We start from the raw sequence: 13,803 nt of genomic DNA on the forward strand, positions 1-13,803 counted from the left end.
ATAATATTTTAATTAAAAATGTAAAAAAAAGGACTGGAGAGATGGCTCAGGGGTTAAAAGCACTGACTCTCATTCAGAGGACCCAGGTTCAGTTCCCAACACATACATGGCAGCTCCTACCTATCTGTAACTCCAGTTTCAGGGGACCTGACACCCGTGACAAAACACCAATGTGCATTAAATAAATAAATAATGAATGAATGAATAAATTTTTTAATGAAAAAATAAATACTATTAAAAATGATCAAATTAAAGTAGCATCAAAAGATCTTAACAGAAACTTCAACCAAGAAAGTACATGCGTGACAGAGATATGGAGAGATTGACATCATGCATAATTAAAGAATGAAGGGCTTATTGAGCTGGCACAACCAATAAAAATGCTTGCCACACAAGCCTGATGACTTGACTGAAGTCAATTCTAGGAACCCACAAAAAACCTGAAGTAGTGTCTCTCATCTTTAATTATACCACTCCTGATGGTGCAGGGGGAGGCAGAGAACTATCCAGAAGCTCATGAGCCACCTCGCCTGATGTCCCAAAGTTGCAGAAGCCACCTGAGAAAACTTGCCTCAATAAGGTGGAAGGAGAGCCTGACTCCTGACTGCTGCATGCAGGCTGCCCCCTCCCCCCCACACACACATGATGATTATAATGATGAGAGAGTAAAAACTAAAGCCATATTGAGGTATTGCTATATATCTATTAGGTTTACTAAAAATTAAAGCATTAACAGTACCAGATGCCAAGATTTCAGGCAACAAAGACGCTTACTTCTTTATAGTGGGAATATAAAATGGTGTAACTGTTGGAAGACAATTTGTTGGAATCTTATGGATCATACTGGTATTTAACCAAGTGAATTAGCAACTTGTATTCCCACAAAAACCAACACTGTTGTTAGCAGTTCCATTTGCAATCATCAGAAACTAGAAAAAAAGCCCAGTGTGGTGACACGTGCCTTTAATCCTAGTACTCTAGAGGCAGAGGCAAGCAGATCTCTGTAAGTTCAAGGCCACCTTGGTCTCCATAGACAGTTCCAGGCCAGCCAAGGCTACATAGTAAGATTCCCCTCTCCCCAATTCTATCTCTCCTATGGGGGCAGAGGGAACCAAACATACATAAGTCAGTAAATAAGATCATTTAATGCTACCATAGTCGAACTAAAATGACATCACCAACTTCCTCATGCAAATGTGTGCAGTACAGTACCCACATTTCTGCTGAGTAAAACTAACCAGAAGGAAGCCTATTGAATAGTACCATCTATATGACACGGGAGGAAAAGCAGAGCTCTTGAGGAGAGTTAACACTTGAGGAGATGAATACCCTAAGATCAGGGGGAGAGGAATGGGTGACTGCAGAAGGATGAAATGGAAGGTTGCACTCATTACTGGCAGAGTCGGTAAATATATGCATTTGTGAAAATTCATTCCAGAATGGACTTTACTGCTATAAATTCTTTATTTTTCTTGAAAATATTCTTCTCACATACAATATATCTGAACCAGTTTCCCCTATCTCCACTACTCTCCACCTCTCCTCTTCACCAGTTCCACCCCTCCTTGTCTCCTTTCAGAAAAGAGCAGCCCTCCAAGAGACAACAACCAAAGACTACAAAACAAAATACAGCAAGACAAGGTAAAAACCCTAATCCCAAAGCTAGACAAAGCAGCCCAGCAGGAGGAAGAGAGTCCCAAGAGCAGACAGAAGAGTCAGAGACACACTTGCTCCCACAGTCAGGAGCTCCACACAAACACCAAGCTAACAGCCATAGCATACGTGCAGAGGACCTCGTGCAGACAACTGCAGGCTCCGTGCTTGCTGCTTCAGTCTCTGAGACCAAATGCAGCCTGCGTAGTTGACTCAGCCAGCCATGTTCTCCTGGTGTCCTCCATCCCCTCTGGTTCCTACAATCTTTCCATCTCCTCTTCCTTGGGACTCCCCACGCTCTGAGGAGAAGGACCTAATAGAGGCTCCCAATTTAGACACCACATAATGTGTGGTTGTGGCTCTCTGTATCTGTTCCCATTTGCTGCCAGAGGAAGTCTCTCTGACGATGACTGGACAAGGCAACAAACGTATTTGTCTTTCTGGGTTATCTCAGCATGTTTTTTTTTTTTTTTTTTTTTTCTAGTTCATCCATTTGCCTGCAAATTTGTTGATGTCACTTTTTCTTAACCACTGAATAAATACTCCATTGTGTAATGTACCACATTTTCTTTATCCATTCTTCAGTTGAGACATCTAGGTTTTTTTCCAGTTTCTGTCTATTACGAATAAAATTGTAATGGACATATTTGAGCAAATGTCCTTGTAGTTGAGCAAGTGTCTTTGTAGTAGGATCAAATATCCTATGGGTATATGCCCAAGAGAGATATAGCTGTGTCTTGAGGTAGATCGATTCCCAATTTTCTGAGGAACCAACATACTGATTTCCACAGTGGCTGTGCAAGTTTGCATTCCCACCAGCAATGGAAGAGTGTTCTGCTTGACCCACATCCTCGATAGCATGAGGTATCACTTCTGTTATTGATCTTAGTCATTCTGATAGGTGTAAGATGGAATCTGATTTACATTTCCCTCATGGCTAAGGATGTTGAACATTTCTTTGTTTCTCAGCCATTTGAGATTATTCGTAGAGAATTCTGTTTAGATGTATACCCCATTTTTAATTGGATCATTTGGTTTTTTGATATCTAGTTTCTTGAGTTCTTTATATATTTTGGATATTAGTCCTATCAGATGTGCAGTTACTAAAAATCATTTCCTACTCTTTAGGTTACTGTTTTGTCAGATTGATGGTGACTTTTGCTTTACAGAAGCTTATCAGTTTCATGAGGTCCCATTTATTAATTGTTGATCTTAGTGCCTGCACTATTGGTGTTATGTTCAGAAAGTCGTGTCCTATGCCAAGGCATTCCAGGCTAATTCTCACTTTCTCTTCTATCATAAAATCAGAGTATCTGATTTTATGTTGAGGTCTTTGATTTACTTGGACTTGAATTTTGTGCAGGGTGATAGATATGAATCTATTTGGATTCTTCTACGTGCAGATATCCAGTTTGACCAGCACCATTTGTTGAAAATGATGTTATTTTTCCCCAGTGTGTATTTCTGACGTCTTTATCAAAATTCAGGTATCCATAGGTATTTGAGTTTGTCTTCAATTGGATTCCATTGATCATTGTGTCTGTTTTTATGACAATACCATGTGATTTTTATTACTATAGCTCTGTAGTACAACTTGACATCAGGGATGGTGATACCTCCAGCAGTTCTTTTATTGTTCAGGATTGTTTTAGCTATCCAGGATTTTTTAGTTTTTCCAGATGAAGTTGAGAATTGTCCTTTCAGGGTCTGTAGAGAATTGTATGCACTGAATCTGTAAATTGCTTTTGGTAGGATGACCTTTTTTACTATGTTAACCCTACTGATCCATGAGTATAGGAGATCTTTCTTTCTTCTGATACCTTCTTCAGTTTCTTCAGAGATTTTAAGTTTTTGTCATACAAGTCTTTTCCTTGCTTGATATATTTTATATTATTTAAGGCTATTGTTTCCCTGATTTCTTTCTCAGTCCACTTGTCCTTAGTATATAGGAGGGCTACTGATTTTTGTGGTTTTTTGTATCCAGCTACTTTGCTGAAAGTGTTTATCAGCTGTTGCAGGCATACTGCCTAGACATACTGCCTCCCAACCCCCAACACACACACCTCACATAACACGGGTTGCATGTCATTTGAACTGATTGGAGAGTAATTTGATATGACCTTAGCTGGATGGGTAATATATGCATGTATGCCAGTGAACATAAACTTTAAACCAGTTCTGCACCTTGATGCTGGTCTCTGTCTCCTTCCAGGGAAGCTCATCATGACTCCACCTCCCTGACCCCTCCTCAACCGAGCTGGCCAGTGAGAGGGAACTATAGGAGTTCCCTGGTGTAATTTTTAAGGTCTTGTATGTGTACGGTCATATCATCTGCAAATAATGATACTTTGACTTCTTCCTTTCCAAGTTGTATCCCCTTGTTTTCCCTCAGTTTTCTTATTGCTCTAGCTAAAGCTTCAAGTACTATATTAAATAGATATGATTTGAGTGGACAACCTTGTCTTGTTCCTGATTGTGGTGGAATTGTTTTGAGTTTCTCTCCATTTAATTTGATGTTGGCTATAGGCTTGCTGTAAATTGACTTTATTATGTTTAGGTATGTCCCTTGTATCCCTGATCTCTCTTAAGACTTTTATCATGAAGAGGGTGTTGGATTTTGTCAAAGGCCTTTTCTTCAGCTAATGAGATGATGCTGTGTTTTTTTTTTCTTTCAATTTGTTTATTGGTGGATTACATTTACTGATTTTCGTATATTGAACCATCCCTGTGTCTCTGGTTTAAAGCCTACTAGAAAATGGTAGATGATCTTTTTGATGTGTACTTGAATTCAGTTTGCAAGTATTTTATGGAGTATTTTTGCATCTATGTTCATAAAGGGAATTTGGTCTATAATTCTGTTTCTTTCTTGAGTCTCTCTGTGGTTTGGGTATCAGAGTCAACTGTGGCCTTATAAAAATGAATTGGGTGTAGCACACATCCTAATTGGTCTTAATAATAAAAACCCAGAGCTAGATATCAGAGTAAATGCTAAAAGATCAAAGAAAAAAGGGGATATAGATATGATAGGATATAAGAACCAACTCTTAGTTTCATTGATTGTTCCTGTTGTTCTTTTGTTTCTATTTTATTGGCTTTACCTCAGTTTATTTCTTGCCATCTACTCTTCTCAGGTGTGCTGTTAAGTTGCTAATATGGAATTTCCTTCCTTCCTTCCTTCCTTCCTTCCTTCCTTCCTTCCTTCCTTCCTCCCTCCCTCCCTCCCTCCCTCCCTCCCTTCCTCTCCTCCCCTCCCCTTCTCCCTCCCCCCTCTTTCTTATCAATGTAGGCACTTGGTGCAATGAACTTTCCTCTTAGCACAGTTTTCATTGTGTCCTGTAAGTTTGGGTGTGTTGTACATTCATTTTCCTTGAACTCTAGAAAGTCTTTCATTTCTTTATATCTGTCTGGACCCATTTTTAACTCAGTAGAGAATTGCTCAGTTTCTATGAGTTTGAAAGCTTTCTGTTGCTGATATCCAGCTTTAATCCTTGGTGGTCTGCCGCACGAGCTTCTGGGAAAGGAAGGATTTGATGCCTTAGATCCTTTTCTTCCCATCCTTATTTCCAACTATAATCCAAAGGAATTTGAAAGTACTTTTCAGTATTATCTAGAAAATAATTGGCTTCAGCATGAGAAAGCTCCAACAGAAGAAGGGAAGAAGGAGCTGAAGTTCCTGAGTAATTGCAACCCCGGGCAGCTGGAGCGGCTCTGTGCCTCCCTGTAAGCACCACAGAGACAGCACTCCTGGAAGATGTGTTCCCTTCCCGCTCCCTCACGTGACGAAGTCCCTAGGTGCACACGTGGAACAGCCTGACCTGCAGTGATGGGACATACAGCGATAGGATGTCCGTTGTCCCTACAACTAATACCAGTTCTTTTGTGGTTTTCACATTAAAGATAGATCTGTTTCTAAAAAAAAAAAAAAAAAAATCTGTTGAGACTTGTTTTGTGTCACTTTTGTATGTGGTCAGTTTTGGAGAAAGTTTCAAGGGGTGCTGAGAGGAAGGTATATTATTTTGTGTTTGGGTAAAATGTTCTGTAATTTCTGTTAGTGCTGTCTGTTAAGCTCCAATATTTTTCTGTTTAGTTTTTTTCTGGATGACTTGTATGTTTAGTGATTGTGGATTATTGAAGTCTCCCACTATTAGTGTGTGAGGGTCAATATGTGATTTAAGCTGTACTAGTGTCTCTTTTACAGTAGTGGGTGCCCCTCTGTTTGAGGCATAGATATTAAGAATTGCAATGTTTTCTTCGTGGATTTTTTCTTTATGGATGTGTAACATCCTTCCCCATCTCTTTTTATTAGTTTTTGTTTGACCTCTATTTTGTTAGATATTAAAATCACTACACCAGCTTGCTTCTTAGATTCATTTGCTTGGAATACCTTTTTATTCTTTTACCCTGAGATAATGTCTATCCTTGATATTGATGTGGTTGGTTACTTTGTTGTTTTGTTTGTTTGTATGAAGCAGAAGCATGGATCCTGTTTTCACATCCATTCTTAGTCCCTGTCTTTTTATTGAGGAATTGAGACCATTGACATTGAGAGATATCAATGACCAGTGGTTGTTGATTCCTGTTTTTTGTTGCTGTTCTTGTTGTTGTTGTTGTTGTTGGTGGTGGTGGTGGTGGTGGTGGTGGTGGTGGTGGTGTGTGTGTGTGTGTGTGTGTGTGTGTGTGTGAGAGAGAGAGAGAGAGAGAGAGAGAGAGAGAGAGAGAGAGAGAGAGAAATTGGTGTGAGATTATTTATTTCCTGTGTTTTCGTGGGTGTAGTTAACCTCCTTAGGTTGGATTTTTCTTTCTAGCACCTTCTGTAGGGCCAGATTTATAGATAGTGTTTAAATTTGACTTTATTATGGAATATCTTATTTTCTCTACCTATGGCAATAGTTCTCAATATGTGGGTCATGAACCCTTTGAGGGTTGCATATCAGATATCCTGCATATCAGATACTTACGTTATGATTCATAGCAGTAGCAAAATCACAGTTATGAAGTAGCAACAAAAATAATTTTATGTTTGGGAGTTACTGCCTCGAAGGTTGAGCACCATTAATACACGGTGACTGAAAGTTTTGCTGGGTGGACTGGCATCTGTGGTATCTTAAAGTTCGTAGCACATCTGTCTAGGCTCTTCTAGATTTAGAGTTGCCATTGAGAAGTCAAGTGTGATCCTAATAGGTTTGCTTTTTATATGTTATTTTATCTTTTCCCACTATAACTTTTAATATTTATTTTCTTTCTGTATATTTGGTGTTTCAATGAGGGGACTTTCTTTTCTGATCCAATATATTTGTTGTTCTGTTTGCTTACTTTTATAGGCATCTCTTTGTTTAGGTCAGGAAATTTTTCTTCTATGATTTTGTTGAAAATATTTTCTGGGTCTTTTAGCTCGGATTTTTCTTCCTTCCTCTATTCCTATTATTACTGGGTTTGGTTGGTTTTTTTTTTTTTTCCTCATAGTGTCCCAGATTTCCTGGATGTTTTATGTCAGGAATTCTTTAGATTTAACATTTTCTTTGACCCACATTATATATATATTCTGTCGTATCTTCAATGCCTGAGATTCTCTTCCATCTCTTATATTCTGTTGGTGAAGCTTACCTCTATAGTTCCTGTAGATGTAACTAACTGTCTTGTTAAATAAGAAACACAGAGCCAAATACAGAATTAAAAGCCAAGAGGTCAGAGCAATAGCTAAGAGCTGAGATTAAAAACCTTACCCTTCACTGCCGCTGCTGTCCTACCTCTCTGCAAGAGACTTACTTCCTGTGTGTTTCTCCTTTTTATTGACTTTCTATTCTGCCTTCTCATTGGTTGTAAACCCAACCACATGACCTCCTCTTCACTGCCAGGTCTTCTATGGTTGGTATTGAGATTAAAGGTATGTGTCTCCATGCTGGTGATATCCTTGAACACACAGAGATCTGCCTGTCATGTGATTGGGATTAAGGGCGTGTGCTACCACTGCCAGACTTCTGCTATGGCTTGCTATTAGCTCTTACCCCCAGGCAACTTTATTTATTAACATACAAATAAAATAACATTTCAGTATAAATAAAATATCACCATAAGTTCCTGTTCAAATTCCTAAATTTCTCATTTCCAGAATTCCCTCAGTTTATGTTTTCTTATTGCTTCTATTTCCATTTTTCAGGTCTTGAACAGTTTTATTCGTTTTGGTCAACTGTTTGTTTTTTCTTGGCTTTCTTTAAGGGATTTATTCCTTTTGTCTTAATTGTTTGTGTTTTCCTGGCTTTAAGGGATTTATTCATTTCTTCCAGTTGTTTGTTTATGTTATCCTGGATTTCTTTATGGGATTTTTTTTTTCATTTCCTCTTTAAGAACCTGAATCATCTTCATGTAGTTGGTTTTAAGGTCTTTTTCTTATGCTTCAGCTATTTTGGAATATTCAGGGCTTGATGAGGTTAGGATAGCTGCGTTCTAGTGGAGTCACATGGCTCTGGCTGTTACTGTGTTCTTATTCTGGCATCTAGGCATCTGGATTTGGGGTGATTATAGGTCTAGGTGCTGACTTCTTGGTCTGTCTTTGTTGGGTGGGTGTTGTGTTTCTTGGTTTCCATTTCCTGTCTGAGTTTTCAAAGTGTGGATGACTGTATGTAACCTGTTTTGCTGCCTGCTTGGCTGGTGTGTCCACAGGGAATGCCTGCTGATGTTGGATGCTGGGATGCAACTGTTGATAATGTTGAAGGGCTAGCTAGGGAGGAGCCTGAGGGATTGGGTCTGGTCCTCTGGCGGTCATGGCCTGTTGTTGAGTAAGGGGTCTGGTATAAATTCTTAAATCAATCAATATGTATGAATATCCCAGGCTGTAACAGAGGCTGTAAGGCGTAACTCTAAAGATGTTACAAATATTACACAACCTCAGTAATGCAGGTGGAGTTAAGGGAGGGGCTATATCCTAAAGAAGGTTGGAAAGTGACATTTCAGTCTGTTAGCATAGTACTAAACACAAAAGTTACGTACACCTTGCACCCTAGTTGATAAATTTGCTTCTCAAAGTACAGGTTAGCAATTTGAAAACTTCTTTACACTTATTTGAGTGTTGCACACATAAGCATAGTGTTTAGCCAGGTTTCTCATATCAGAGTCAAAAGCTACAAATAAAAAAAGGGAAAACCAGTAGAAACTATGCATGCTTGAGAAGCCTGAGCTGAGACTCGTGTTAATGTTTATATGCATATAAAGATAAAATTGCTTGGCTGTGTGTGTGTCCATTCAGGTAATGCATATATGTCTAATTCCAAGCTGTGTGTGCTGATAGGCCAGAAGCAATAATGCCCCAGGAGCAGCTAACACACTCACCCGAATTGTGGTTTACGTATATCAGTTTCCAATAAAAGAATCTAAGGCTTCTTGGATAAGTAGCCAATTAATAAAAAGAAGCAGTTGAGATGGTTTCAGTAATAAAGTTAGATAATATAACTCTCAATAACCTTGTCTGTAATGATGTAACAAATGAACAGATTCATTTCTAGGGAAAGGGACAAACCATCATAGAAGAGTTCACAGGACTCTATAGATACTCTTGGAGATGGAGCTTGACCTCATCCCTGAGTGTGAGCTGAACTTGCTGACTTGCTGGAGAGTAGACTATATAAAGGCTTAAGTAGGTAGCTTTACAGGCAAGAAAAATGGCAGGTACCCCTGCTCAAGTGACCTTTGTTAATCATGTGGTAGCACATGTATAGTTTTCTTGCTTATTAGGAAAAACTTCCAGCACAACCAAATTAAAAGACCATTCTACAAATACCTGACTATTGCTCTCCAAAGTGTCAAGGATATGAAAACCAGTCTGAATAGCTGAGGAAAACTGGAAACCAAGGAGACTTGACATTTAAATGAGTGCCAAACGTAGAATGTGAGAAAGACATGAGTGCGCAGACAGGTGAGAGTCAACTAAAGCCTGTCAAATACTAATGCTAATGTTTTCATTTTGACATGCTTTGGTTTAAAAAGCTGCTGACATTAAAGAAACTGTGGGACTGGAGAGCTGGCCCAGCGGTTAAAAGCACAGTCTGTTCTTGCAGAGGAGTTGAGTTCATTCCCAGCACTCACATAGCAATGCACAAACATCTCTAACTCCAGTTCCAGGGGATCCAATACCATCTTCTCATTTCCACAGACCATGCATAGAATAATACATGAAAACACCCAAATGCGTAAAATACACCAAAAAGAAGCTGGGTAAAGAACATACAGAAACTCTATCTTTGCAACATTCTCGTAAGTCTAAATTTATGCCAAACTAAAATACAGATGCATTTTTTCAAAGTATATGTCTATGCAAGTGAGCATTCTTTGTTTATGCCTCATTCTTTTATGAATTGCCTCTCATAACTTGGTGTTATTTGGGTAGCTACACTGTTGCATGTTGTTGCTTCCTGTGCTTTACCCCTGCACTGTCTTGTTTTGGAGTCTTTAGAAGTTGTGTCTGCAATTGGAGAAACTTGTGTGTATTTCTTTGTGTGGTATTTTTGAGACATTGGTATGCTAAAAGGAAAGATTTTCTTTTCACTGCTTTAAATGCTGTGAGCTTTTACATACTGTCTCACTTAATCCTTTGTAAGTACCTGGTATTTACCTATTTAACAGATAAGAAAATTGATGCTTGGAAATTAGTGACTGCTGAAATTAAATCCAGCAGCCCAGCTTTATACTCAAGCTTTGCTTTAATTTCTTGTTTCTAGAATGGTAAATTGCTTTCCTGCATTGCACTAGAATATGAGAAATTACTTTTTACTATTTATAAACACATGGTACTAAAAGTATGTTCATTAAAAACTGCCTCCTCTTTACCACCTAGGAAAAGCTTACTTGCTTTTTTCATTTTTTGTTTTAGAGAAGGCATGGATTAGGAAAACTTTGATTTGGTTAGTCAAGTAAGTAAAGAAGCGCATTTCACTGAACTAGCTGTCTCTAGAGGACAAGGGTTTGGGGACACTGTGCTTTTGACTTTTGGCGTCAGTGTACTGAAGTCACAATTGAATTTCGAGGATCTGAAGGTGCTTTTATGTTCATGTTCGACTTTGTGTTTTCTTTACTCTGACTAGCCTGAAACTCACATTGTAGTAGTCCAGGCCAGTCTGGACCTAGGAACAATCCTTCTACCTCAGACTGGCAGAATTGAAGTTAATAGCAGCATGATCAGACATAGTCATTGTGGCATAAGCCTATAATCTCAGTACTGAGGATGTGGAGGCAGGAGGATCAGGCCAAGGTCATCATTAGATATATAGTGAATTAGAGGACATCCTGGGTTACAGGAGAGGCTACCTCAAAGACACTTCTCTGAAACTCCAGGGAAAGAAGATGTTAAGCCTCAATAAGTTATGATGTAGCCAAATGAGCTCTAATTTTATCTCCATGTAATAAAAGAAATGGTCTTTATAGAAAATTTAAAACCTCTATTCTGAGAAAAGAATTTCATGGAAGAGGAACTGCATCTAGTATAAAAGATATTAACAACTAACATGAGCACATTTTAAAATTCAGTGAACATGGAAGTGCTTGGTACAGAGATTACTTATACAGCAGTATTTTTCTATTTTGGTATGGACAAAAATTCTCTTAGGTGTCTTCGATCTTAAATATCTTCTGTGGGCAGAAATGAAGCCTGCCTTCTGTAGGATTTAGTACCTGATTCTTTTCATTAATTATGAAGAACTGACTAAAGTAATGGCTTCAACTAACTTGGATAATCTGGCATCCTTGACATCAAAGAAAACTTAAAGAAGAGGATTTGTATGTGTTGAGGATGGGAGTATCTGGTAACCTTAATTTTGAAGATAACAATGAAGTGTAGTGGGTTCCAGCTACCCACTACAATGAAGCCTGAAAATGAGGTTAGTGAATCTTTCTGTGATGAGATGTTTGAATCAAGTGGTGTTACAGGCATTAGGTGTTACAGTACATTCTTTTATGGTCTCTTACGAGATGGACAGACAGGTACAACCATAAAAGGAGGCATTGTGGGGGGGGGGGGTTATACTCCCCACACCCTAGAGAGTCAGTGTCATTGTGTACCAAAAGAGGGGTCACTTTATGAGCAGGGGGGCAAGGTCAGAATCCTTGCCAAAGTGCCTTTTTTAAGGGTCTATATGAAATACACAAGAAAGGACAATAGAGGATTTTATTAGTGGTTTAAGTTTCTTTCAGTCTCTTTCAGAAGGTGGGCACAAGAAAAACTTATCATAGGACTACCCTGTTACACTGGTCCCTATGACGGCCTGGGCAGGATGCTCACAGCCTGATGAGCAGATGTTGAGGCAACAGAAAAATAAAAAGTTTTAAAATACACAGGATACATATTCATATCCATCCTTCCAGAATGAGTTCCAGCATGACTTTGTTTCTTATAAACCTCCATTGGTAGGACCTACTTTGAGGCCTTGGGTTGAGTAATAGAGTACTTTTTGAGAAGGCAAAGGATGGAGAGAAAGGATGAAACTAAACTCAGCCAAGAAGATGTTTGTATTTGTAGTGAGTGACAGGTAAGTTAGAGAAGGCAGAAGTGAGAAAAACTTACCCCAATTATAGTCCTCCACTCAGAAGAAAGGACACTGGGCTAAAACTAGAGCATTGAGGAAAATGGGACTTTCGAAATACAAGCTTGCAGTCTTAGGAAGATGGATCAGTAGTTAAAGTGGTTGCTGTACAAGCATGAAGACCTAAGTAAGACCCTGGCACCTATGTAAAAGCTAGGCATGGCAATACATATCCGTACCCCCAGTGCTGTGGGGGAGACAGATGGATCCCTGGAGGTCGGTAGCCAGCTGACCTATCCAATCTATGAGCTCCAGGTACAGTGAAAAACCCAGTCTCAGAAAATAAGTTAGCAATAGAGCAAGACACCCAGCGTTGGCCTCTGCTATCTAGATATACTTATGTGCATACACGTGAGCACGCACACACATATACACACATGCATACTAGAAAAAAAGCTTGAAATTATAAAATATTTTTAAAAGATTGCACGTAGTAAAGAAAGAGTAGCTCAGACTTGATTGTCCTAACAGTGTATGTCATAAACATGAATCTTCAGTAGTAGATGTAAATTACCCTATTTGTATCATCAAGTAGTATATATACATACCTGCATACACAAGTGCTGCATCTATATCCTGTTATATTGATATAGTATAATTCTTTAGCCAGAAATAGTTATGTAATTGATAACCAAGTTATTTCAAATCTGTTTCTTTAGTTTCACAAGTATTTCTGCAGTAAACATCTTTGAATGTATGAATTTGTGCTGTTTGCTCTATTAAAGTACTAGAAGGTAACTTTTATATCCAAAGAATTTCTGTGGCACAGAATACATATGGTTAAAATTTTGAATGAGCAAATTAAATTTTTATTCCAGCATAAGGTTGTTTCACTTATGTGATTTCAGATACTTGGATCTGTTTCTACCTTATTCATTCAGCAGTTTCTGAAGGTCAGAGATGGTGTCTGAGAGGTTTTATTTCTGTACAAGCTGACCAGTATTGCATCATTGTCATCCTGCGAGTCTTAAGTTAAAATAGTATCTCATTTCTATAATACAAAGACCATCTTTTCATGATGTTATTTTTCCATGTGGTTTTCTTTTCTATACACTTCCTGGTTGTATTCTTTCCTCATTCATTATCTAGTTCTGTCATTTTTCATATTGACTTATATGAACTCTGTCGTGTATTTCAGCTTACTCTAATTTATTATTTGCATCATAACTTTTTATGGTATGCTTTTTTTATAAAGAAAATTTACTCTGTTTCCCTGGGGATGTGTAAAGTGTTTGTTTAGCCCAAGAGAGTTACTGCCTAAGTAAAATTTCAGATATCTAGACATGGAGCAGGAAAAGCATTTGGTTTGTTAGAATTACTAAGAAATGTTCTGGAAGTTTCTTTCTGTTTGATTGATTGATTGTTTTTCTTTTAGACTTGTTTTTCATTTAGCCCACATTCACCATCAAATCCATTATTATTATTATTCTACCTCCCAAATGCTAGAATTACCATGCCTGTGTTTAGAAAATTTATCTAAGATGAACATTTCCATCAAAGATCTGTCTTTGCAAAAGAAGATACTTAATATGCCCATCAACTTTATACTATGTGAATAAAATGTATCTTCATTATAGTCCTT

The 13,803-nt window shown here is 38.3% G+C and overlaps 1 protein-coding gene across 2 annotated transcripts in view; it reads left to right on the forward strand.

The window, feature by feature from the left end:
- Positions 1–13,803, forward strand: part of Ranbp17 (RAN binding protein 17) — a 341,764-nt gene that overhangs the window by 151,601 nt on the left and 176,360 nt on the right. The gene's annotated exons all lie outside the window — the stretch shown is intronic.

The sequence above is a fragment of the Peromyscus leucopus genome, chromosome 8b (genome assembly GCF_004664715.2).
Source record: "Peromyscus leucopus breed LL Stock chromosome 8b, UCI_PerLeu_2.1, whole genome shotgun sequence".
Classification (NCBI taxonomy): domain Eukaryota; kingdom Metazoa; phylum Chordata; class Mammalia; order Rodentia; family Cricetidae; genus Peromyscus; species Peromyscus leucopus.